The sequence below is a fragment of the Tamandua tetradactyla genome, chromosome 7, assembly GCF_023851605.1.
Source record: "Tamandua tetradactyla isolate mTamTet1 chromosome 7, mTamTet1.pri, whole genome shotgun sequence".
NCBI lineage: Eukaryota > Metazoa > Chordata > Mammalia > Pilosa > Myrmecophagidae > Tamandua > Tamandua tetradactyla.
In genome coordinates, this window is record NC_135333.1 from 61,005,694 (window position 1) to 61,032,394 (window position 26,701).

The 26,701-nt window shown below is 37.6% G+C and overlaps 1 protein-coding gene, 1 long non-coding RNA gene and 1 other non-coding gene across 3 annotated transcripts in view; 2 read left to right on the top strand and 1 right to left on the bottom strand.

The window, feature by feature from the left end:
* Window positions 1–26,701, bottom strand: part of CECR2 (CECR2 histone acetyl-lysine reader) — a 195,658-nt gene that overhangs the window by 112,034 nt on the left and 56,923 nt on the right. The gene's annotated exons all lie outside the window — the stretch shown is intronic.
* The window catches only part of LOC143691298 (uncharacterized), a 44,666-nt gene that overhangs the window by 1,194 nt on the left and 16,771 nt on the right, over window positions 1–26,701 (top strand). The window contains exon 2 of the long non-coding RNA XR_013179447.1: window positions 20,461–20,667. This is a non-coding gene — a long non-coding RNA (uncharacterized LOC143691298). The remainder of the gene's footprint in view (window positions 1–20,460; window positions 20,668–26,701) is intronic.
* Window positions 16,375–16,481, top strand: LOC143642927 (U6 spliceosomal RNA). The gene has a single exon (XR_013155986.1). It is a non-coding gene; the product is annotated as a U6 spliceosomal RNA (small nuclear RNA).

The following is a 26,701-nucleotide window of genomic DNA, read 5'->3' on the forward strand; positions in this document are numbered from 1 at the left end:
TTCTGTATTATAAGCCTCTGATTTTACCTTTATCATGGTCATCTGAGATGGTGTAGTAGCCCATGATAAACTCTGGGATCTGTCCTGTAACTATCTGTTGAAGAATGCTTTGAAAAGCATTGCTTTTTTTCTTTCTTTGCTTTGTATATATGCTATACTACACTATAAAAAAGAAAGAAAAGAAAAAATATATAAACCATACTAAAGCAAGGTATAAATAACAGGGAGGTATATGGGAATCCATATTTTATGCATTATTGTTCTGTAAACCCCTAACTTGCCTAATAAGAAAACAAGAAAAAAAAGAGGGAATGACAAAATTAAAATACCATCACTGTTCTAACTCTTAATGGAATAATGATCTAGGCAATGATTATTAAGGGCTACTAACAAATCAAAGAGGAAGACAACAAAACATTACGTGCTCTTCCTAATGGAAGTAACACCACACCACCTACTATGAATTCTTGGGTGGGGGGTGGGGGAGATAAACTGTATTTGAGCTGTATTTGAGCAAATTTAACTACAAATGTACAGGACATTAAGAGGGGAAAGAGGAACATGCTAAATGACTCCATGAGGATGAACTCAACAAAATCCAAACTGGGAAACTGTAAAGAAAAAGGAGAAGGCTCTATCCCTCCACAGAAGCTTTGAACAACCAAGAACTGGTAGAAAGAGCTTTCTCAAAGCTCCAGGAAAAAAGTTAAAAGAAAATATTAATAGGTGAAAGCACCAAATTTAAAAAAAGAAAACTTATAAAGTGGTAAGGTCGTAATAAGTAAAAAAATAAATAAATAAATAAAAATAAAGAAGGTGGTAGGATCATGGCATGTCCTGGCTAGCCCCTCCTCTCCCCTCCCCTTCACCAGCCCTTGCTCCTAATATGCATATCACTGGTCCGAGTTCTGGAGGAAGGTCCTCCTACACATATTGAGAGATCATGTCTGTTTAAGCCCAATCTGTCTGGTAGTGGCACTCACCTTCCCAGAACTTGCCCACCATGTAGAAGGCAGCTAAATGAGCTCTACTACAGAACAATGGGAAGCAGTCAAGATGTGCTACTTGCAGCAAGTTACTGCAGGCTGTAGACATATAGTGCAGTGCTCAGACTGAGGAAACTGCTTTCATGAGGTGACATTTGTATCTGTGTAAAGGGGAAATTCCCAGGGCCACAAAAAAGCACACTGTGAGACAGGATGAGCAAAAAGAATCAGGGAAGGCCCCCTAAGCTCTGGCACATAACTATTGTTTAGTTATGTGCCAGAGCTCACTATCTGAAGAACACTTCCACAAGTCAAACTACAAGGACTGGAAAAGGTGTTTTCTACTTTTCCTTCCTTTTAAAATTTTTTTTATTAGCTTCCGGTATTCAAGGAAAACTGTGTCATAACACCAGTTGGATACAAGCTTAAGGAATGGAGTCACACAGTTTAAGTCCCAGGAATAACACCTATTTTCAGTTTTCAACAAACGATTACAAAACATACAAGGAACATGACACAGCGGCTAAGGCAAAGGAGAAAATTACAGCATTAGAAACTATCGTTGAGGAGGACCAGACCTATAACCTACCAGCAAAGACTTTAAAATACAGCCCTAATTATGTGAGAAAGCTAAGAGAAAACAGGGACAAAGAACAAAGGAAAGCAAAAGACAAACACAAAGAGGATATCAATAGAGAGATGCAAATCATGAAAAGGAACCAAGCAGAAGTGACCATAACAGTAAAAGAAACTTAAAAGGGATTCAACAGCAGACTGCAGCTGGGAGAAGAATCAGTGAATTTGAAGATAAGCATTGAAATCAACCAATCTGAGAAGCAGAAGGAAGAAAGATTGAAAGAGCCCGAGGAAATTATCAGAGAGTATGCAAGCTCACAGAGAAAGAAACTAAGAGTATGGGTTGCTGAAGGCAGGGAGGGGGCAGAGGTAATGGGTAGTTCATACAAAATGTTATAGGGCTTTATCTCTGCAAGCGAAATCATTGCCTTTCCCCCTACATGGGACATGATATCCAGGGGTAAAAGTCTCCCTGGCGGCATGGGAGATGACTCCCACAGCACTGACACCATGGGATTAACAATGCCACCCTGACCAAAAGGGGGAAAGAAGTGTAACTAATAAAGTATCAGTGGCTGAGAGAGTTCAAACAGTCGAGCGGTTACTCTGGAGGTCACCCTTATACAACTTTCAGCTAGACATTGCTACCTATCATAACTTGTGCAAATCATTCCAGCCAATCCTAAAGAATACCTGGAGTAATATATAAGATTCTACAAAGTTTCCATGCACTAGGGTAACTTCCCAGAGATCTACAACCTCCAGATGGGTCCTAGACCAGGTAAGTCCTGAAACCTAGAAGGCTCACCTTCTCCAGAGGACCAGCTAGTTACATCTACCTATCCCATATTATTGACAGCCCCTTCCAACATCAAGAAGTTAGAATTGCCATAGCTTCTTTCAACATAAAAAAAAAGTTAGAATGGACACAGCACCTTCCAACATGAAAAAGTTAGAATGACTATAGCCCATTCCTCAAGAGTGGGACAGAAAGATCCAAGGTGATGGTGGAGTTATATGAAGAAGGAAGGGTTTAAAAAACGAAAATGACTGCTGAATCACTAAATTGATATTTCTTTTAGTCTTCAGTATCTTAGAGAAGCTAGAAGTAAAAATCTAAAATTGTGGAATTGTAACCCACGCCAAACTCTGAAATTTGTTCTACAATTAACTGTTGTGCTGTGCTTTGAAATTTACTGTTTTCTATATATGTTACTTTACACAAAAAAGAAAACAAAAGGTCGATTGTGATGATAAAAAAATATTTATTCCTTCTAGTCTCCCATATTCTGGAGCAGCTAGAATGAAAAACCTGAGATGACAGTATGGTAGCCCATGACAAACTCTGGGATTTGGCCTGTAAAAAAAAAAAAGAGAACTTCCCGAATAAGCTGGTGGCTTAGGAATGTATGTGTTTTAGTTCGTCCTCCAGAACAATTACTAAATAACCAGAAACAGTACAGAACAACTCCTGGGGACATGTCAGTGACCGGACACACAGTGTACCCCAGTCTAGATCAGCTGGACCGGCTGCGAGCATCCCCAGAACCGTGAGTTTCCCAAACAGCAGCAGCCAGCACCCCTCCCCCCCAGTCTGCTTCCCAGAGGGGAAAGGAAAGAGACTTTACCAGCAGCAGGGACTGAGCCCAACCAAACGCCAATTGTGGAATTAATTAACAAACTCTGACAACTAAAAATAGGCCCCCAGCTAGGGTGAACTTGGTCAAAGCTGAGGTCACTCATTTTTGCCCTGGCACCAAGGGGGCAGGGCAGATGGAAAAATAAGGAAGCAAAAAAAAAAGGAAACAGGTTTTTATGGCTGTGTTTCTATAAAGGCTTGACTGCCTTTGGATACAGCATCAGGGCATCTCAGACTGCAACTGCCCCAAGCATAGGCAGAAACAAGCTCGGCTGAGGGCCTGTCTGGAGCCTGTGCCTTCCACAGGGGAGGGGTGAAGTTCAACTCAGGTAAATCCAGTTGGTGGATTTGGTGGTGTCAACGAATTCAGACACCAGGGTTTGGTAATTTGAAGCCATTATAACCAGCCTACAACCTCTCCTCTGTCTCCACCACGCGCCCAGCAGGGAGAGTCTGCCAAAGTTAAAGGTACTGCATCATCTTATGCTGGTGGGACCTGCAGGCAGACAAGCACCACATACTGGGGAGGATAAGAAAAACAGAGCCTAGAGACTTCACAGGAAAATCTTTCAACCTGCTGGGTCTCACCTTCAGGAAAACCGATGCAGGTGACTCTTTCCTCCTGATAGGAGGTCAGTTTGGCCTGGGAAAATCCGACTGGGGTCTATAATACCTAAGTAGACCCTCCTAAGGGGGGAAGGGGGAGGCACCATACAAACAGGGCAAGAAACAAAACAACAAGAACTGAAAAATTCTCCTTTGTTAAACAAAACCTAAGCTAGAGGTCCAGAAAAAGCTGAACTGAATGTCAAAGAACAGATAGACAACAAATTCATCCAGCAAGAAAACCCTAGGTAAAAGAAGTGAAAACAATCTCCAGAATAAACTAATTAAGGTAATTAAATACCTAGACACCAGCAAAAAATAACAAATCACACTAGGAAAATTGAAGATATGGCCAAAAGAATAACCCAACAATTCAGATGAGATACAGAAGCTGAAACATTTAATTGAGAATACACGAACAGACATGGAAAACCTCATCAAAAACCAAATCAAGGAATTGAGGGAGGATATAAAGAAGGCAAGGAATGAACAAAAAGAAGACATCAAAAGTCTGAAACAACAAATCACAGAACGTATGGAAATGAAAGGCATGGTAGAAGATGAAAAACACAACAGAAACCTACAATGGTAGATTTCGAGAGGCAGAAGGTAGGATTAGTGAACTGGAAGATGGAACATCTGAAATCCAACAAGCAAAAGAAAATATAGAGTAAAAAATGGAAAAATATGAACAGGAACTCAGAAAACTGAATGACAATATGAAGCGAACGAATATACGGGTTGTGGGTGTCCCAGAAGGAGAAGAGAAGGGAAAAGGAGGAGAAACCTAATGGAGGAAATTATCACTGAAAATTTCCCAACTCTTATGAAAGACCTAAAATTGCAGATCCAAGAAGTGCAGCGTACCCAAAGAGAACAGATCCAAATAGATGTACTCCAAGACACTTATTAATCAAAATGTCAGAGGTCAAAGAGAAAGAGAGAATCTTGAAAGCAGCAAGAGAAAAGCAATCTATCACATACAAGGGGAGCCTGATAAGACTATGCATAGATCTCTCAGCAGAAACCATGGAGGCAAGAACACAGTGGGATGATATATTTAAATTATTAAAAGAGAAAAACTGCCAACCAAGAATTCTATATCCAGCAAAATTGTCCTTCAAAAATGAGGGAGAAATTAAAATATTTTCAGACAAAAAAATCGCTGAGAGAATTTGTAACCAAGAAAACAGCTCTACAAGAAATACTAAAGGGAGCACTAGAGACAGATATGAAAAGACAGAACAGAGAGGTGTGGAGAAGAGTGTAGAAAGGAAGACTATGAGTAAAGGTAAAAAGAAAGAAAATTAGATATAACATATAAAATCTAAAAGGCAAAATGGTAGAAGAAAGTACTACCCGTGCAGTAATAACACTAAAGGTTAGTGGACTAAACTCCCCAATCAAAAGACATAGACTGGCAGAATGGATTAAAAAACAGGACCCATCTATATGCTGTCTCTACTCAAAGGACATGAGGGCAAGGACACAAATGGACATTGCACACCAATGTTTATAGCAGCATTATTTACAATTACCAAGAGCTGGAAACAGCCAGAATGTCCATAAACAGACAGGTGGCTAAACAAACTGTGGCATATACATACTATGGAGTATTATGCAGCTGTAAGGCAGAATAAAGTTATGAAGTATGTTAACAGCATGGATGGACCTTAAGGACATTATGCTGAGTGAGACTAGCCAGAAATAAAAGGACAAATGCTGTATGGTCTCACTGATATGAACCGACATCAGTGAATAAACTTGGAATCTTTCCTTGGTAACAGAAACCATCAGGAGATAGAAATAGGGTAAGATACTGGGTAATTGGAGCTGAAGAGATACAGATTGTGCAACAGGACTGAATATAAAAACTCAGATATAGGTAGCACAATACTACCTATCTGTAATACAATTACGTTAAAACACTGAATGAACCTGAATGTGAGAATGATAGAGGGAGGAGGGCTGGGGGCATAAATGAAATCACAAAGAAAGATAGACAATAAAGATTGAGATGGTTTAATCTAGGAATGCCTAGAGTATATAATGATAGTGACTGTTCTAGTTTGTTAGCTGCCGGAATGCATCACACCAGAAATGGATTGGCTTTTAATAAAAGGGGATTTATTTTGTTAGTTCTTCAGAGGAAAGGGAGCTAACTTTGCACTGAGGTTCTTTCTTACGTGGAAAGCACAGGATGGTCTCTGCTGGTCTTCTCTCCAGGCCCCTGGGTTCCAACATCTTTCTCCAGGGTGACTTCTTTCTGCACCACCAAAGGCCTGGGCTGAGCTGCAGTGCTGAGATGAGAAATGCTGAGCTGCTTGGCTGTGCTATGTTGCGCTCTCTCATTTAAGCACCAGCCAATTAAGTCAAACGTCACTCATTGCAGCAGACACGCCTCCTAGCTGACTGCAGATGTAATTAGCAACAGATGAGGTTCACGAACCATTGGCTTATGTCTGCAGCAACAAAACTAGGTATGCTCACCTGGCAAAGTTGACAACTGAATCTAACTAACACACTGACGAAATGTACAAACTTCAAAAATGTTTTTGCATGAGGAAGAACAAAGGAATGCCATTACTGCAGAGTGCTGAAAATAGATGGTAATTAATATTTTAAAATTTCAACTTATGTGAGACTAAAGCAAAAAATGTTTATTTGGTACAAAATTTATATTTTGACTAGTGTATATCCTAATATAACTTATGTAGATAGTTGGTTGAACAGCATAAGTACATGGAACCTTGGGTAGGACATGAGATTTTGTTAGTTTGCCCAGATTGGTGCCCCGATGAATCCCAGAGTGATCTGATCAGTGAGTGGAAAAGTATTTGCAGAGTTCCCTTTGGAGAATGGTGAGAACGGGGGAAAATTCAACCTCCCCAAGTTGAATTCTTGATATTCTCACAAGCAGTGTGGACAACCAAAGCTACACGCTGAGCCCCCAATCTTGGGGGTTGTTCATATGAAACTTAACCCCAAAAAGGATAGGTCAAGCCTACTTAAAATTGGGCCTAAGAGTCACCCCCCAAAAGAACCTCTTTTGTTGCTCAGATGTGGCCTCTCTCTGCAGCCAACACAACAAGCAAACTCACCACCCACCCCGTCTACGTGGGACATGACTCCCAGGGGTGTGGACCTTCCTGGCAACGTGAGACAGAAATCCTAGAACGAGCTGAGATTCAGCATCAAGGGACTGAGAAAAACTCTAGAATGAGCTAAGACCCAGCATCAAGGGACTGAGAAAACCTTTTTGACCAGGGGGGAAGAGTGAAATGAGACAAAGTGTCAATGGCTGAGAGATTCCAAACAGAGTCGAGAAGTTATCCTGGAGGTTATTCTTATGCATTAAGTAGATATCACCTTGTTATCCAAGATTTAATGGAGAGGCTGGAGGGAACTGTCTGAAAATGTAGAGCTGTGTTCCAGTGGCCATGTTTCTTGAGGATGATTGTATAATGATATAGCTTTCGCAATGTGAATGTGTGATTGTGAAAACCTTGTGTCGATGCTCCTTTTATCTACCTTGTCAACAGACAAGTAGAACGTATGGAATAAAAATAAGTAATGGAACAAATGCTAAAATAAGTTTAGTTTGAAATGCTAATGATAGATGAAAGGGAGGGGTAAGGGGTATGGTATGTATAACTTTTTTTTCTGTTTTCATTTATTTTTCTGTTGTCTTTTTATTTCTTTTTCTGAATTGATGCAAATGTTCTGAGAAATGATCATGATGATGAATATGCAACTATGTGACGATATTGTGAATTACGGATTACATATGAGAATGGAATGATCATATGTTAAGAATGTTTGCATTTCTTTCTTGTAATTTTTTTGAAACTTTTAAAAAATTTTTTTATTAATTAAAAAAAAGAAAAGAAATTAACACAACATTTAGAAGTCATTCCATTCTACATATGCACTCAGTAATTCTTAATATCATCACAGATGTATGATCATCCTTTCTTAGTACATTTGCATTGATTTAGGAAAAGAACTAGCAAAACAGCAGAAAAAGATATAGAATGTTAATACAGAGAAGAAAATTACAATAATAATAATAAATATATATATATATAAAGGAAAAAGAAAAAACAAAAAAAAAAGATACAAACAAACAAACAACCAAAAAAAACTATAGTTCAGATGCAGCTTCATTCAGTGTTTTAACATAGTTACATTACAATTAGGTATTACTGTGCTGTCCATTTTTGAGTTTTTGTATCTAGTCCTGTTGCGCAGTCTGTATCCCTTCAGCTCCAATTACCCATTATCTTACCCTGTTTCTAACTCCTGCTGGTCTCTGTTACCAATGATATATTCCAAGTTGATTCTCAAATGTCGGTTCACATCAGTGGGACCATACAGTATTTGTCCTTTAGTTTTTGGCTAGACTCACTCAGCATAATGTTCTCTAGGTCCATCCATGTTATTACATGCTTCATAAGTTTATTCTGTCTTAAAGCTGCATAATATTCCATCGTAGGTATATACCACAGTTTGTTTAGCCACTCATCTGTTGATGGACATTTTGGCTGTTTCCATCTCTTTGCAATTGTAAATAATACTGCTATAAACATTGGTGTGCAAATGTCTGTTTGTGTCTTTGCCCTTAAGTCCTTTGAGTAGATACCTAGCAGTGGTATTGCTGGGTCGTAATCCATTCTGCCAGTCTATGTCTTTTGATTGGGGAATTCAGTCCATTAACTTTTAGTGTTATTACTGTTTGGATAATATTTTCCTCTACCATTTTGCCTTTTGTGTTATAAATATCATATCTGATTTTCCTTCTTTCTACACTTTACTCCATACCTCTCTCTTCTGTCTTTTCGTATCTGGCTCTAGTGCTCCCTTTAGTATTTCTTGCAGAGCTGATCTCTTGGTCACAAATTCTCTCAGTGACTTTTTGTCTATAAATGTTTTAATTTCTCCTTCATTTTTGAAGGACAATTTTGCTGGATATAGAAGTCTTGGTTGGAAGTTTTTCTCTTTTAGTAATTTAAATATATCATCCCACTGTCTTCTAGCTTCCATGGTTTCTGCTGAGAAATCTACACATAGTCTTATTGGGTTTCCCTTGCATGTGATGGATTGCTTTTCTCTTGCTGCTTTCAAGATCCTCTCTTTCTCTTTGACCTCTGACATTCTAACTAGTAAGTGTCTTGGAGAACGCCTATTTGGGTCTATTCTCTTTGGGGTGCGCTGCACTTCTTGGATCTGTAATTTTAGGTCTTTCATAAGAGTTGGGAAATTTTCAGTGATAATTTCTTCCATTAGTTTTTCTCCTCCTTTTCCCTTCTCTTCTCCTTCTGGGACACCCACAACACGTATATTTGTGTGCTTCATATTGTCATTCAGTTCCCTGATCCCCTGCTCAAGTTTTCCATTCTTTTCCCTATAGTTTCTGTTTCTTTTTGGAATTCAGATGTTCCATCCTCCAGTTCACTAATTGTAGCTTCTGTCTCTTTAAATCTACCATTGTAGGTATCCATTGTTTTTTCCATCTTTTCTGCTTTGTCCTTCACTCCCATAAGTTCTGTGATTTGTTTTTTCAGATTTTCTATTTCTTCTTTTTGTTCAGCCCATGTCTTCTTCATGTCCTCCCTCAATTTATTGACTTGGTTTTTGAAGAGGTTTTCCATTTCTGTTCGTATATTCAGCATTAGTTGTCTCAGCTCCTGTATCTCATTTGAACTATTGGTTTGTTCCTTTGACTGGGCCATATCTTCAATTTTCCGAGTGTGATCCGTTATTTTCTGCTGGTGTCTGGGCATTTAATCAGATTTCCCTCAGTGTGGGACACAGCTGGTTGAAAGATTTTTCTGTGAAATCTCTGGGCTCTGTTTTTCTTATCCTGCCCAGTAGGTGGCACTCGTGGCGCTCATCTGTCTGCGGGTCCCACCAGTAAAAGCTGCTGTGGCTCCTTTAACTTTGGAAAACTTTCACTGTGGGGGCAGGTCGCCAGCCGAAGCAGCTTGGGGGAGGTGCCAATCCGAATCTCGCAGTCAGCCCGGGAAACTGCGCATGGAGGGGGGGCGCCGGCCACCGCGGCTTGGGGGCCGGTCCAAATTGCCCAGCCGGCCCGAGACTCCAAACGTGGCGGGAGGGCCCTGCTATCCAACGTTCCTAGTCGGACCAGAAAGCCACGTGTGTGGAAGGGACCCCGGTCGCCAGCCGCCCCGGCCCGGGGAAACGCACACCCCTCGGTGACCTCACCGCAGCGGATTCTCCCTGCCCGTTCAGCCGTTCAAGAATGGGGTACGCTGTCTTTTTGGTCTCTGTCGTGGCTCCGGGAGCTGTTTTGTATCGTTTCTGTTTCTTTAGTTGCAGTTCTGGAGGAGGAACTAAGACCCGCGCGTCTTACTAAGCCGCCATCTTCTCCGGAAGTGTTTTTGAAATTTTTTAACTTAATTTTTAATTTTTTTTTTAAATACCCAAAAACACCAAACAAACACAAACATTCTTTTGACCATTCTGTTCTACATATATCATCAGATAGTTGCATATTCATCATCATGATCATTTCTTGGAACATTTGTATCTATTCAGAAAAAGAAAACAGAAAAAAATTCATACATACCATACCCCCCACCGCTCCCGCTCACCGATCACCAGCTTTTCAATCTAAATTTATTTTAACATTTGTTCCCCCTATTATTCATCTTTATTCCATATGTTTTACTCATCTGTTGACAAGGTAGATAAAAGGAGCATCAGACACAAGGTTTTCACAGCCACATTGTGAAAGCTGTACATTATACAATCATCTTCAAGAAACATGGCCACTGGACCACAGCTCCACATTTTCAGGCAGTTCCCTCCAGCCTCTACACTACATCTTTTTTTTTTTTAAGTGTTCAATTCAGTGGCATTAATTATATTCACAATGTTGCACAAGCATGACCACTATCTATTCCCCAAATTTTCATCACCCCAAACAGAAACTCTTTATCCATTAAGCATTAATACTCCATTCCCACTCCCCATAGCTTCTGGTAATCTCTACTTTAGCACTTGTTCCCCCTATTATTTATTTTTATTCCATACGTTCTACTCCTTTGTTGACAAGGCAGATTAAAGGAGCATCAGACACAAGGTTTTCATAATCACACATTCACATTGTGACAACTGTATCATTATTCAATCATCCTCAAGAAACATGGCTACTGAAATACAGCTCTACATTTTCAGGCAGTTCCCTCCAGCCTCTCCATTACATCTTGGATAACAAGATGATATCTACTTGATGCATAAGAATAACCTCCAGGATAACCTCTCTACTCTGGAATCTCTCAGCCATTAACACTTTTGTCTCATTTCTCTCTTCCCCCTTTTGGTCAAGAAGGTTTTCTCAATCCCTTGATGTTGAGTCTCTGTTCATTCCAAGATCTCTGTCCCACGTTGCCAGGAAGTTCCACACCCCTGGGAGTCGCATGTAGAGAGGGGTAGGGTGGTGAGACTGCTCGTTGTGTTGGCTGGAGAGAGAGGCCACATCTGAGGAACAAAAGAGGCTCTCTTGGGGGTTTGTAATTTTTTTTTTAATTTTAAAATTAATTTAAAAATTATGTCGAAAAAAGAGTGCTTTGAAAACTATTGCTTTTTTTCTTTCTTTGACTTGTATTGTTATAGTATAAAATTTTAAAAGTTAAAAAAAATTTTATAGGGCTTCTGTTTGGGGAAATAGGAAAGCTGAAGCAATGGAAGGTGGTGGAGGTACTGCAACCTAGTGAATTTAACAAATCCCACTCAATGTTATGCTTGGGAATGGTTAAAATGGGAATGTTCAAGTTGTATATATGTTCCCACAAATTTTTTTAAAAGCCAACTAGAGAGATACTGACAATGCATAATCCTGGATGGGATCTAACAAGAGAAAAGCGAAGACTCAAAAAAACATTGTTATTGGGATATATTAAAAACTGCAACTCTATTTTATATAAATTCTATAGAATATAAAGTTTGTATCAATGTTAAATTTCTTGAACTTCATATTGGCACTTACAGTATACACATAATAAATATCCTTGTTCTTAGGAAATGTACATGGCAGAATTAAGTGTTCAAGGAGAATGATGTATAGAGTCTACATTCATTTTCAGAAAATGAATATACAATAAATACACAAACAGAATGATACGGCAAATGTGGCAAAATGTTAAAACTAGTGGCGCAGGTGTTCATACAATGGATTGATAAAAGACAGGAATAGATAAATGGATTGACAGATGGCAGAAAAACATATGGCAAAATGTTAAAACTGGTGGATCTGGGTATCTGGAGGGGTAGGTATATATGTCAAAGTTCTCTGAATGGGGTTTGAATTCATTTGTAAGTTTTCTGTAAATTTCAAAGTGTTTCAAGATTTAAAAAAGGAAAAGAAGAAATGTATAGAACAAAAAATGTGTTTTCTTTTTTAATCATAAGACAATTGGTGATATTAAGGAAACCTTTATAACATTTTTAAGTGTGATAATGCATTGTTTTTTTTTGTTTTGGCTAGACAAACTGATATATTTATAGATGAAATTATGATGTTTGGGGGTTTGTGTCAAATAATCTGGATAGAGGAAAATACATGAAACAAATGTATTTGATAACTGTTTACATGATGGATATAGGGGGTAGGGTGTGGTATTTAGTAATCTCTCAACTTGGTATATGGTTGAAAAGAAAATTCCTCCCTATTTCATTCATCAAAAGTAGAGTCCTGGGAAGTAGAACAGAATTCTTTCTCCCTCACTCCCAACACTGAATTATTCTTGAAGGCTCATAGTTTCTATGTTCTTTTCTTTCTTTTTAACATCTGTCTTTATGGGTCCATATTCTTTATTCCCATGATCACCACTTTGTTCAGGGTCAAAATCATCTTTCATTTATTATTTCTACCTGCTACCAGTCTCCCTGTCTCCAGGCAATAGCTCTGCAGTTTCCCTGACAATAGAAATCAATAGTCAAAATTGCTTCTTCCTCTGTCTGAAATGTTTTTCTCCTAAGTCCTCCCCTTATACCTAGCTAACTCCTACATCCTTCTTCAAAACTTAACTCAAGCTCTGCTGTCATGGGGAAGCCATCTTAATCCCAAGTGTGTCTGCTGTGTGTGCATGTTATGCTCTGCACAGACCTATTACTCTCAGTGCCCACAGCACATAGCACCAATTTACTTATCTGTATCTTGACATTCCATACTCCACACTTAAAACCTGATATGTTACAGGACTCAAAAAATAGTTCTCAAAAGTAAGGAAGAACCACAATGAGATATCATCTCACACCCACCAGAATGGCCATTATCAACAAAACAGAAAATGACAAGTGCTGGAGAGGATGCGGTGAAAGAGGCACACTTATCCACTGTTGGTGGGAATGTCAAATGTTGCAACCACTGTGGAAGGCAGTTTGGCGGTTCCTCAAAAAGCTGAATATAGAATTGCCATACGACCCAGCAATACCATTGCTGGGAATCTACTCAAAGGAATTAAGGGCAAAAACTCAAACAGACATTTGCACACCAATGTTTATAGCAGCGTTATTTACAATTGCAAAGAGATGGAAACAGCCAAAATGTCCATCAACAGACGAGTGGCTAAACAAACTGTGGTATATACATACGATGGAATATTATGTAGCTTTAAGACAGGATAAACTTATGAAGCATGTAATAACATGGATGGACCTAGAGAACATTATGCTGAGTGAGTTTAGCCAAAAACTAAAAGACAATACTGTGTGGTCCCAATGATGTGAATCGACATTCGAGAATAAACTTGGAATATGTCATTGGTAACAGAGTTCAGCAGGAGTTAGAAACAGGGTAAGATAATGTGTAATCGGAGCTGATGGGATACAGACTGTGCAATAGGACTAGTTACAAAAACTCAAAAATGGACAGCACAATAATACCTAATTGTAAAGTAATCATGTTAAAACACTGAATGAAGCTGCATCCGAGCTATAGGTTTTTGTTTTGTTTTGTGTTGTTCTTACTATTATTACTTTTATTTTTTTTCTCTATATTAACATTCTATATCTTTTTCGGTTATATTGCTAGTTCTTCTAAACCGATGCAAATGTACTAAGAAACGATGATCATGCATCTATGTGATGATGTTAAGAATTACTGATTGCATATGTACAATGGTATGATTTCTAAAAAAAAAAAAAAAAAATGGACAGCACAATACTACCTAATTGTAATGTAATTATGTTAAAACACTGAATGAAGCTGCATCTGAGCTATAGTTGTTTTTTTCTTATATATTTTTGTATTTTTTATTTTTATTTTTATTTTTTCTCTATACTATCATTTTATTTCTTTTTCTGTTGTCTTGCTATTTCTTTTTCTAAATCGATGCATATGTACTAAGAAATGATGATATACATGATCATCATACATCATACATCATACATGATGATCATGTGATGATATTAAGAATTACTGATTGCATATGTAGAATGGAATGATTTCTAAATGTTGTGTTAGTTAATTTTTTTTTAATTAATTAAAAAAAAAGTAAGGAAGAGTTACAGAGTACAAAAAAGAATGGGACTGTACAGGCAATGGTGGCTCAGAGGCAGAGTTCTTGCCTGCCAGGCCAGAAACCCAGGTTCAATTCCCAGTGCATGTCCATGTAAAAAAAAAAGAAAGAAAGAAAGAAAGAATGGGACTAACAAGTTAGAAGGTAGTTTTGGGGCTCTAGAACACATCTGTTTCGTAACAAGAATCATCACAGAGCATGGTCACACTCATGAGAGCAAGTTCTTTTTAATCAGAACTACATGCAGTTTATGATCTCTAAATACCATACCACCACATCTGGACTCTAATGAAATAAAATGGAAGGAGGCCAAAGATAAGTGCAACAAAGGATTCTGGGGTCTGTTCTGTAACTACTTGTTGACGAATGCTTTGAAAATTACTGCTTTTTGCTTTCTTTTTTTTGTATAAATATTATACAATTTAAAAAGTTTAAAAAACTTAAAAAAAAAAAAAAAAAAAAAAAGACAAGTAAACTCACTTAACACTGAACCCAAGCTTCAAAAACAGGATACAGAGAGAAATATTCCTGAAATTTGACCCCTAAACTATGCCATACTGAAAGGCAAGGACTATGCCTTATCTTTGATCTCTCTCTTGAATGGTACAATTAACTGGCATAGAGCAAGCAGTCAATAAATGTTCCTTAAATTAATGTCTAAGGCTAAGACTTAGCTTTTTTAATTATCTACTTTGAAATAATTTCAAACTTAGAGGAAAGTAGCAAATATAATACAAAAATGTTAGAGAACTTCAATGTATCCCCTACCCAGATACAGCAACTTTTAACATTTTCCCATTCTTTCTCTATCTATCCAACCATTAATCCATATACCTTTTTATTTATGTATTCTCCAAGTATCTGAGTAGTTTGCATACATTCGTACTCCTTTACCATTAAATACTTCCATGCATATTTCCCAAGAACAAAGATACTCAGTTACATAACCTTATTAAGTATAATGATTAAGTTCAAGAAATTTAACATTGATATAAAGCTTACAATCTATATACTAATTTTTAATTATTTCCCAAAAATGTCCTTTTGGGCATTTTCTCCTTCATTATTAGGTCCTTTTTAGGACCACGAATTGCATTTAATGATCTTTGTCTCTTTAGTCTCTTTTGCTTTTTTTAAATTGTGATAACATATATATAACATAAAATTTTTCTTCCCAACCACTTGCTAGCATACAATTTAATGGCATCAGTCACATTCACAATGATGTGTGACCATCATCACCACCATTCATTATCAAAACTTTTCCATCATCCCAGAGACTCTGCACACATTATAATCCCATACCTCTTTAGCACCCTAATTCCTATCCCTGGTAATAAGTGCTCCATTTTCTCTATTTATTAATTTGCATATTATAGTTATTTCATTTAAGTGGAATCATACAATATTTGTTTTTTTGTGTGTGCCTGGCTTATTTTAATCAACATGATGTCTTCAAGATTATGTGTAAGATATAGCTTTAAAGATAACTTTTGAGAATCTGAGCTAAAATGCATATCCTAGGTTGGTGTCAAATAAAACTGACCAAAACCAATTGGTCAATTTTGAGATCAAAATAAATGCACAATACCACTTTACAATACACCCTTTTTTTGGGGAAGTAACGACTATCTTCTCAAACTCTGTTTTATCCCTTAGCCTAGTCTGATGACATATTACAAATATGAAAATATTCCAAATGTGCTTACCAAAGCAGAATCTTAAGGGTTATAAGGCTCTGAAAAAATGATGCAGGGAAGGCACAGCACTAGGAAAAATCTTAAGGTGGGAAAGGAAGGTATTTTTTATGCATAGAGATTTTTTAAAAGTGATAAACACATGAAAAATATGTATAAATAAAGTAATAAAATTTTAATAAGATGAGTAAAAAATTCCTTAATCAAATTGTTGAGATGCAATTATACTTGTGCACCAATGTTCACAGCATTATTCACAATAGCCAAAAGGTAGAAAGACCCAAGTTTCCATTACAAAACATCTCTTGTTAAAATAGACCACCAGGGTACTCGCTTCGGCAGTACATATACTAAAATTGTAACGATACAGAGAAGATTAGGATGGCCCCTGCGCAAGAATGACACACAAATTTGTGACAAGTTCCATATTTTTTAAAAAGAGACTACCAGGAATCTATACTGCTCACTAACAAGAAAGGTCTAAGGCAAAAATTAGAATAACTGCTAACCCATCACGGTCCAGACCAAGGTATCTAGACTGTTGGAGGCTGTTCTATGTTAATTTATGACATCTCCATTTTATCCTACTTGTGGTATATATATTAACTGCCAAAAGTATATTAAAGTCAACTATAATAGAATAGTATATTCAGGTACAACACTGTTCTACTTTGCTAGCTGCTGGAATGCAATATACCAGAAACGGAATGGCTTTTTAAAAGTGGAATTTAGTAAGTTGCTAGTTTACAGTTCTAAGGCCGAGAAAATGTCCCAATTAAAACAAGTGTATAGAAATGTCCAATCAAAGGCATCCAGGTAAAAATACCTTGGTTCAAGAAGGCCGATGAAGTTCAGGGTTTCTCTCTCAAGTGAGAAGGTACATGGCAAACACAATCAGGGCTTCTCTCTCGGCTGGAAGAGCACATGGCGAATACGGCATCATCTGTTAGCTTTCTCTCCTGGCTTCTGGTTTCATGAAGCTCCCTGGGAGGTGTTTTCCTTCTTCATCTCCAAAGGTTGCTGGCTGGTGGACTCTGCTTCTCGTGGCTATGTCATTCTACTCTGCTCTCTCTGAATCTCTCATTCTCCAAAATATTTCCTCTTTTATAGGACTCCAATAAACCAGTCAAGACCCACCCAAACGGGTGGAGACATGTCGTCACCTAATCCAATTTAACAACCACTCTAGACTAAATCACATCATTCAGGGAGATGATCTGATTACAGTTTCAAACATACAGTATTGAATAGAGATTATTCTACCTTTATGAAATGGGATTTATATTAAAATATGGCTTTTCTTAGGGGGCATATATCCTTTCAAACCAGCACAAACACTTTATTGAAAAATAGCTGAGTAAATAACCTTATATTAAGAAATCACCACAAGTATAACAAAGGTATAAATTCTCCAATACTGCAGAAATGACTTCTAAAAAGAATTTGGTGCAGGAGATGAATACAGAAGCTGTGGTGCATACTAATGGACTGCAGACACTGAAGGAGAAATGATGCAGCATACAGCTTTCTTCTCCCATTTAAAGTAAATACATTATAACTATAAAAAAAATTAGTATCAGGTGATGCAGATGAGCTAAGCTGAAATTTTGAATGGTTGCATTTGTATCTTGTTCAAGGCACTTCATCACTACCATTTTCTGGTGCTAATCAATAGGGTTAACCCACTGTCACCATTACCTATACTTTGCTGCTACTTAAGGCCATCATAAATTATATATGAAATAAAAAGTCAAAATACCTTAACAAGCGAATTCACCATTTGACTTCCAAACTACAGCACATAAAAGGGCAAATATATCAAGAATGGTAAGATATATTCTCTCTTTCTGTAAAGGTGTAGCAAAATTTGTCAATATGATTAGCAAGTCAAACATCCTAAATATTCTTAACAATCCACTAAAACAAAATGTATTATGATGAAAAACTCTTTGTATTCCTAGTGGTTAGCACATAAATGTCAGACCATCAAAACTTTCTGTCCTACAAAATGATTTTCAAACTTTTACTATACTTGGAAATATTATAGGTTACATTGTTTCCAAGTGTTCTGATGCATGTGGCCACTAAATTATGATGTCATTTTAACTGCAGTCCCAGAATTTTACACATGGTACTAAATGATAACACTATTATACAATTTTGGGCAGAGAAGATACAATAATCTGACTCTTTTTTTTTTATCATATACAAACATTTCACCTTCCTTCTCTCTATTCATGGTGAGAAGGAATAGTGGTTTCAGATATCACACAATACTGTTTTTACACTCCGTGTTCTTCTATATGGTATGAGTTCTTAAGGTGAATTTTTTTTTCATTTTGAGTGCCTTGAATTTCACAACACCATGAAATAACTGAGGAAACCCAGAGATTTTTTAAACTGGGGTCTGTAAATCACCATCCTGAAATCATTCAGAAAATGTTGACTTGTCCATGGGTATTCTCTGGAGGTACATATTAAATAAAGATTATACGTCCAGTTAACACAGCCAGCATTATAATGAATTATACCTAGGATATCAGTCATGTACCAACTTCCACCAAAAATACTCCATAATTTGCCAATTCTTTAGTAGAAACATACAGCTGAAAGTGGTTCACCTTGCACTCCTACTTCAACAAGTAGGACAAAAAGAGCAGAATGCTGAACCAAAAAGAAGAGACTGATACAAAAGATAACAGACTAAAAGCCAAGTCCCAAATACCGTTTAACTGTCTAGGTATGGGGACTTTACAAACTTAGGTACTTTACAATCAGTAACAAAGTACTTTAAAACTTTATATCATATCCCAGAGTAATCTAGTCAGTGAATAAAGAAGGATTTGCAAAGTCCCTGTTCTAGTTTGCTAGCTGCCAGAATGCAATATACCAGAAACGGAATGGCTTTTAAGAAGGAAATTTAATAAGCTGCTAGTTGACAGTCCTAAGGCCTAGAAAATGTCCCAATTAAGCAAGTCTATAGAAATTTCCAATCACAGGCATCCAGGGAAAGATACCTTGATTCAAGAAGGCCAACGAAGTTCAGGGTCTCTTTCTCAAGTTGAGAAGGTAGATGGGAAACACAGTCAGGGTTTCTCTCTCAACTGGAAGGACACATGGCAAACATGGCGTCATCTGCTAACTTTCTCTCCTGGCTTCCGGTTTCATGAAGCTCCCCAGGAGGTGTTTTCCTTCTTCACCTCCAAAGGTCGCTGGCTCATGGACTCTCTGCTTCGTGGTGCTGCAGCATTCTCTGCTCTCTCCGAATCGCCTTCATTCTCCAAAATGTTTCCTCTTTTATAGGACTCCAGAAACTTATCAAGACCCACCCAAATGGGTGGAGACATGTCATCATCTAATCCACTTTAACAGCCACTCTTGATTAACTCACATCTCCAGGGAGATGATCTGATTACAGTTTCAAACATACAGGATTGAATAGGGATTATTCTGCCTTTATGAAATGGGATTTTGATTAAAACACGGCTTTTCTAGGGGACATACATCCTTGAAAACCAGCACAGTCCCCTTGGAGGACTTGGGGAGAAAGAAGGAAATATTCAATTTCTCCCTTTGGAGAATTTCTGATATTCTCACAAGCAGTGGGGACAATCAAGTCAATAGGCCAAGCCCTTGATCTTGGGATTTGCCCCTATGAAACTTATTCCTGCAAAAGGTCATTGACCACTAATATTTCATATACCCAATTTATTTTAACCTTTTAATCTTTTTATTCATATTTTTGGATATGGATTTCTGCCTAGATAAAATGAGCATCAGACACAAGGTTTTCACCTGATTCTTGAAGACAACTGTATAAAGATACAACTTTTACAATGCAACTGTGGAATTGTGAAAACCTTGTGTCTGATGCTCCTTTTACTCAGGGTATGGACAGATGAGTAAAAAAAAACATGGATAAAAAATAAATAACAGGAGGGATAAGGGGTAAAATAAATTGATTAGATGGAAATACTAGTGGTCAAGAGAGGGAGGGGTAAAGAGTATGGGATGTCTGAGTTTTTTCTTTTTATTTCTTTTTCTGAAGTGATCTGTATGTTCAAAAAAATGTTCATGGTGATGAATATACAACTATCTGATGGTATTGTGAGACACTGATTATTATACTATGTATGGAATGTATGTATGTGAATATTTGTCAATAAAAATATTTTTTAAAAAACTATATCGTCAAGCATCACTGAGAAGCTCTGTCCTCCTAGGGATCTACAGTGGTTAATATTCCATCTTCTAAATGCACATGAAATTGGAACTAGCTTTAGACTGCACATCTAGCTTACTGAATAGTTTGGAGAACATAAAACCAAATGAAAAACTAGACTTTAGACCCTGCAACAAGACCATCATTACTCTGACATCAAATATTTTGTTTTTCTTGCTGTGATCCACAGATCTGAACAATTGAAAGAAATAAGCAGCTAAGCAACTATAGGACAAATGAGCTTGATTACAAGAGACAATCACAGACAAGATATACAAATACCTTAAAGAACAATCATAAGTAACCAAAATAGAACACTACAGCCTCAAGACTCTGACTCTAGACCCTGAAGGATACTTGCCTGGAAACAAAGAAAGCTTACAAAGGAAAATGTACTGTGAGTACACATTTATTCCTCCTTTCCTTCATACTCTTCCAAGGTCATCTTCCAAGGTCAGAACTACACACCTGCTTATTTGTTCTCCAACCCGTTCTTCCACAAGAGTAATTCTCTGACTTGGGTCCCTTTAAAAGAAGTCCACATCCCACGCAGATAACCCTCTACTTCACCACTGACTACAGCAAGATCTAAGGTTCTGCAAAAGATGACTTTCCAACAGGGTCCAAGGAAGGTTTGTATGCTCCAAGGGAGGGTATTCTGAAATAGGGGAGTCAAGTACTTCTGAAGAAAATGTAAGAAAGACTAATCAAAAGTCACACTACAGCCTGTCTGCAAAAAAGAGATCACCCACCTCCAAGGACAGAATTCAGGTGTACAAACAGACTGGCTGGACACAGAATGCCAAAAAAGTGGTTGAACACCTCTGGGGAAGTGGCTGTGGTTCCAACTCGGCTTTAGCCAAGGAAGCCCACCACTTGTTCTCATAAAAAGATATAATGTACCACTAATATAGACTCAAGTCATATTTAACCCCAAGAATTGCTTCAAAAGAGCCCTTATAGGTAGACTTAGGGGCTCCCGGATATAATTTCCCCAATGTCCAAAGTCCTATTTACCTTTAGCAAGGGTTCTCCTTCACCTTTTCTCTACCTCACAATAATCTCCTTCCATCAGTTACCTCTGCTGAAGGCAAGAAGGGGGTAGAAACAGGCTTCAACTTAACTTCCTTCCCACTATGTGAAAACTATCAAAAGCTACTCTTTAATTCAACTAGGAACCAAAGGCCTCCTTAGCCCTAAGAAAAGGAGCTAAAACTTAGGGAAGACTGCTTTAGGCACAAGCAATGAAAAAAGCAGGTGACAGATCAAGAAAGTGAAGTGCACTTATAGTAAAGTAACAGAATGACTTTACCACCTGGGCTTAACAGCATCCTTAATTACTATTTGTATTTTGGAGAAACCAATTAGCATAAATAGAATGACCCTTCCCCAGTCATTTCTAGTTATAATAGATAAGAACACCCAATCTGCAGCTACAGATATGGATCTTCATTTATTCCACACAGAAGAAATGAGATAGTTTATCAGAAAGTTAGCCACAACAATCAAGAACATGACCAAAACAACAAAAACTAGTATATTTGATTCCCAGAGCCTGCCCAAGCCAAAAAAAACTTAAAAACTAGTACAAAACCTTTAGTACGTGTTCTAGTTTGCTAGCTGCTGGAATGCAACACACCAGAGATGGATTGGCTTTTAATAAAAGGGGATTTATTTTGTTGGTTCTTCAGAGGAAAGGCAGCTTACTTTCCACTGAGGTTCTTTCTTACGTGGAAGGCACAAGATGGTCTCTGCTGGTCTTCTCCCCAGGCCCCTGGGTTCCGACAACTTTTCCCCGGGTGACTTCTTTCTGCACCTCCAAAGGCCTGGGCTGAGCTGCAAGTGCTGAGATGAGGAATGCTGAGCTGCTTAGGCTGTGCTACATTGCGTTCTCTCGTTTAAGCACCAGCCAATTAAGTTAAACGTCACTCACTGCAGCAGACACGCCTCCTAGCTGACTGCAGATGTAATTAGCAACAGATGAGGTTCAGGTACCATCGGCTTACGTGCGCAGCAACAAGACTAGGTATGCTCACCTGGCCAAGCTGACAACTGAATCTAACTATCACAGTACGGATATTATGTAAAATCAGAAAAAATCTAGATGCCCAATAATAGGGGACTGGTTAAAGAAATAAATGATGATATATCCATATTTGAATTTTAATAGACTTAAACAGGTTCAAAAAAGATCAAGTAATATATAATTAATTGGAAACATTCATTTTCATCTTTTTCTTGCTTACCTGAATTTCTACAGTAACTTTTTTATAACAGAAGGTATTATTTTAAAATGGCATTCACTTAACCTTTTTTATTTACTTATTTATTGTGAAAAATAACATATATACAGAAACATAATGAATTTGGAACACTGCAACTATTAGTTAAAGAACAAATTTCAGAGGCAAGTATGGGTTACAGTTCCACAATTTCAGATTTTTCTTCTAGCTGATCCAAGACACTGAAGAATAACAGAAATATCAACATGATTCAGCAGTCATACTCATTTATTAAATCCTATCAACCTTGTTATAACTCCCCTATCTCCTTTGATCTTTCTCCCAATCTTTAAGGGCTATCCCCATTTAAATTTTTCATGTTGGAAGGGGCTGTCATTAAATATGGGATAGGAGCATGAAACTAATTGATGTTCTAGAGAGGCTGGCCCCTCTGGGTTTCAGGATTTATCTGGTCTATGAACCCATCTGAAGACTGTGGGTTTCTGGAAAGTAATTACAACACATGGAACCTTTGCAGAATCTCAGATAGAACCTTAGATATTTTTTAGGTGTGACAGAAATGGTTTTGGTTGGGGTTTGGAAAACGATGGTAAGTAGCATTATATAGCTGAAGCTTGAGTTTAAGGGTAGCCTCCAGAATAGCCTCTTGATCTGATGACTTCTCTTAGCCACTGACATCTTATTCTGTAACATTCTCTTCCCCCTTTTGGTTGGGAAGTATTGTTGATACCAGGTGCCAGGGTCAGGCTCATTCCTAGCAGTTATAAACCTTGTGGTCAGGGAGACTTTTACCCCCAGAGGTCATGTCCCACTTAGGGGGAAGGGTATTGATTTTACTTGCAGAGCTGGGCTTAGAGAAAGACAGGCCACATTTAAGCAACAAAAGTCCTCTGCCATTCCAGCCAGTCCTAAAGAATGCCTAGGGCCATATATAAGATTCTACAAGGGTTCCATGCACTAGAGTAACTTTCCAGAAACCTACAACCCCCAGATAGGTCCCTGGACAGATAAGTCCTGAAACTTAGAGGCCCCAGCCTCTCCAAAGAATCAGATAATTCCATCTCCCTACCCCATGTTGGTGACATTCCTATCCCTATGCCTTCCACCATGAAAAAGTAAGAATGGCCATAGCCAAGTACCCCTAAAGAGAGGGAAAGAAAGATCAAAGGTGATGGTAGAGTTACACAGAAAAGACAGGATTTACAAATGAATATAATTGCTGAATCATTAAATTGATATCTCTTTTAGTCTCTAGTATAGTAGAGCAGCTAGAATTAAAAACCTAGACTTGCAGAACTGCAACCAATGCCAAACTGAAATATGTTTTAGTATTAATTGTTGAGCTGTGCTTTGAAATTGATTGCTTTTTTTGTATATATGTAATTTTTTCACAAAGCAGAAGAAAAACGTCTATTGTGATGATAAAATATATATATATGTATTCCTTCTAGGCCTCCACCATTCTGGAGCAGCTAGAAAGAAAAATCTGAGATGATGGTATGGTAGCCCATGACATACTCTGGGATCTGTCCTATAACTATTTGTTGAAGAACACTTAGAAAACTATTGCTTTTTCCTTTCTTCGCTTTGTATATATGTTATATTATACAATATAAAAAAGTTAAAAAAAAAAAAAAAAAGTCCTTTGAAAGTAACTCTTGGGCATAACCGTAGCTAGGCTTAGCTTCTCCGCTACGTAAATAAGCTTCACAAGAACAAGCCTCAAGAGCAAGAGCTTGGCCTATTATCTTGGGAGTCCCAAATGTTTGAGATAGTATCAGGGGTTTCCCTGGTGGTAGAGTTTAACAGTCCCATATTTTTTCTCCCACCTCTCAAGAGATTTTGCCAATAATTTTCAATTAACTACTCAAAATACTCTGGGATGCATTTACTTAACTTTCAAAAATAAAAATTGGAATCAAGATGCCCAGGGTCTGGATTTTACTAGATAAACAGAAAGATAATTCATATATTCAAACCTACCTAATCCAAGTCTTCAATTCTTCACTGTACATTACAAGTGTACTTGATCCAATGCGATGCTTTCAGTAAAACCTGGCTTTCACATCCTATGTCCATTACATCACATTCTTGCACTCAGGGGAGGGAGAGATGGATCTTTCACCCAAAATTGGACAGCAGGACTGATGGACTTGTTCCAAAGATCTAAGCCACCATCTGCAGCATTCTATTAATCCTCTCTTCACCTCATCTGTCCCATTCTCAATTCTGTTTCTATACCCTTTGCATACCACAAGGCAGGCAGAAACATATTATTTAATTAAAGTAATTCTCAAATAAAGCAATTCACATTATTCTCAACCCCAAAATATTACTCTGCCTAGTGCTAAAGACTACAGAAGATACTTTTAAACAGTATAATATATGGTCTCTGATTACAAAGAACTTAAGAGAGGCCAAGTAAAAACAGAACTCATAAATGTGAGGCTTCCAGGCATGGCACTCATGGTTCTAATCCCAATTCAACCCGCTACCTTATGGTATGACCTTGGACAGTTTCCTCATCTGTAAAATTATACTTAAATCTAAGTATAATGGTCTCTAACATCCTTTTCAGCTCTTACCTTCTGTAGTTCTAGAGACAATCGACCAGGGAAAGGAATGATAATTGTGGGTTTCCAGAACATGTTACGAATTACCTATGAGCAATACAATGTAAATCTAACCGGGAATATAATCTCCAATCAGTAAGAAGCTCGTTCTTACTAACAAGCAGGATGATCAGAAAATAAATGAAAGAAAATACATTTTTCTCACTGAATGAAAAAATGTTGATCCAGGTTATTATGTAAACAAATCTACGTAAATAGAGTGGAGCAGTGACATAGAAAATAAAAACATTAGGTCAAATATTCACTGAATGTCTACTATGCATGAAGTTCTTCATTAGGCATAGTTAAGAGCACAAAAATGTATAAAACACAGTCCCTGAAACTAAACATGTAGGAAGTTTAGTTCACTCATTCATGCAGCAAGTATTTATTGAACACTTACTATGTGCAGGGACAGTTCTAGGTACTAAGGATACAGAACTGAACAGGATAGAAAAGATTCCTGCAGTGATAGAACTCACATTCTCGCAGGGAAAACAGACAATAAAGTAAGCAAATAAAATAAGTAACTCCAGAAAAAGAAAACAGTGAGAGGACACTCTCACAGTCTTATGTCAAGGAGGTTGTACTTTAAACTGAGTGATCAAGGTCAACAGAATATTGATCATTGATCATTGTCGGAACTGGTGATGGAAATTCACTGTATTATTTTCTCTACAATACTCAAAATTTCCCAAACAAGCTATATACACAGGATGATCAGGGAAGGTTTCATTCATTGAGATGACATCTAAGCAAAAATCTGAACACTATAAGGAACAGGCCCTCTCTCCCATGCCTTCCAGGTAGAGGAAACAGCTGGCTACAAAGACCCTAACGAGCTCAGAACCTTTAAAAGAGAGGGAAAGCAGGGGTGGGGGTGGAGGTGGTGGGTGGAGGGGAGGAAATGTGGCTTGTGCATGAGTTAGAAAGAAGACAGTATAAGACAAAGCCAAAAAAGTAGAGAGATACAAATGTTGTGGGGGCCCAAGTAAGCAATAGAAAGGGATTTCAAATTTATTCTAAATGTAAGGGAAAACCATTAGAAGATTTTTAAGCAGAAATGAAAATATAAAAATATACTTGTTTATTTTGTTTTAATTACAAGATAATAGAAATTAGGTGCTAAATTAGGTATGGAAAGAATTAATATTTTAGAGGCATTTTTATCTACTTAATTATTTTTTTTTTAGTTTTTTTTTATTAATTAAAAAAAGAATTAACAAAACAATTAGAAATCATTCCAATCTACATGTACAATCATCTACTTAATTATTTATATTTAATTTATACTGATACTAAACTTAGTTTGTAATCACCAAACACACCAATCCAAGCACGTCAATCCACAACCTGGAGAGGTGACCCAGACGCATTCGGGGTGAGAGAAAAATCAGTTTAGGATTGAAAATTCTGTTACAAAGTCTAAGAAAAATGCTAATCAAACAAAATGTGGCTAGAATTTCAGAGAGAGGGGGACAAGACTTTAAAGAACTTATTTAAAGAAGAGTAGCATTCTAGTTACTGTGTTATCTGCCATATATGAGAGGAAACAGAGGCTCAGGACAGAATGATT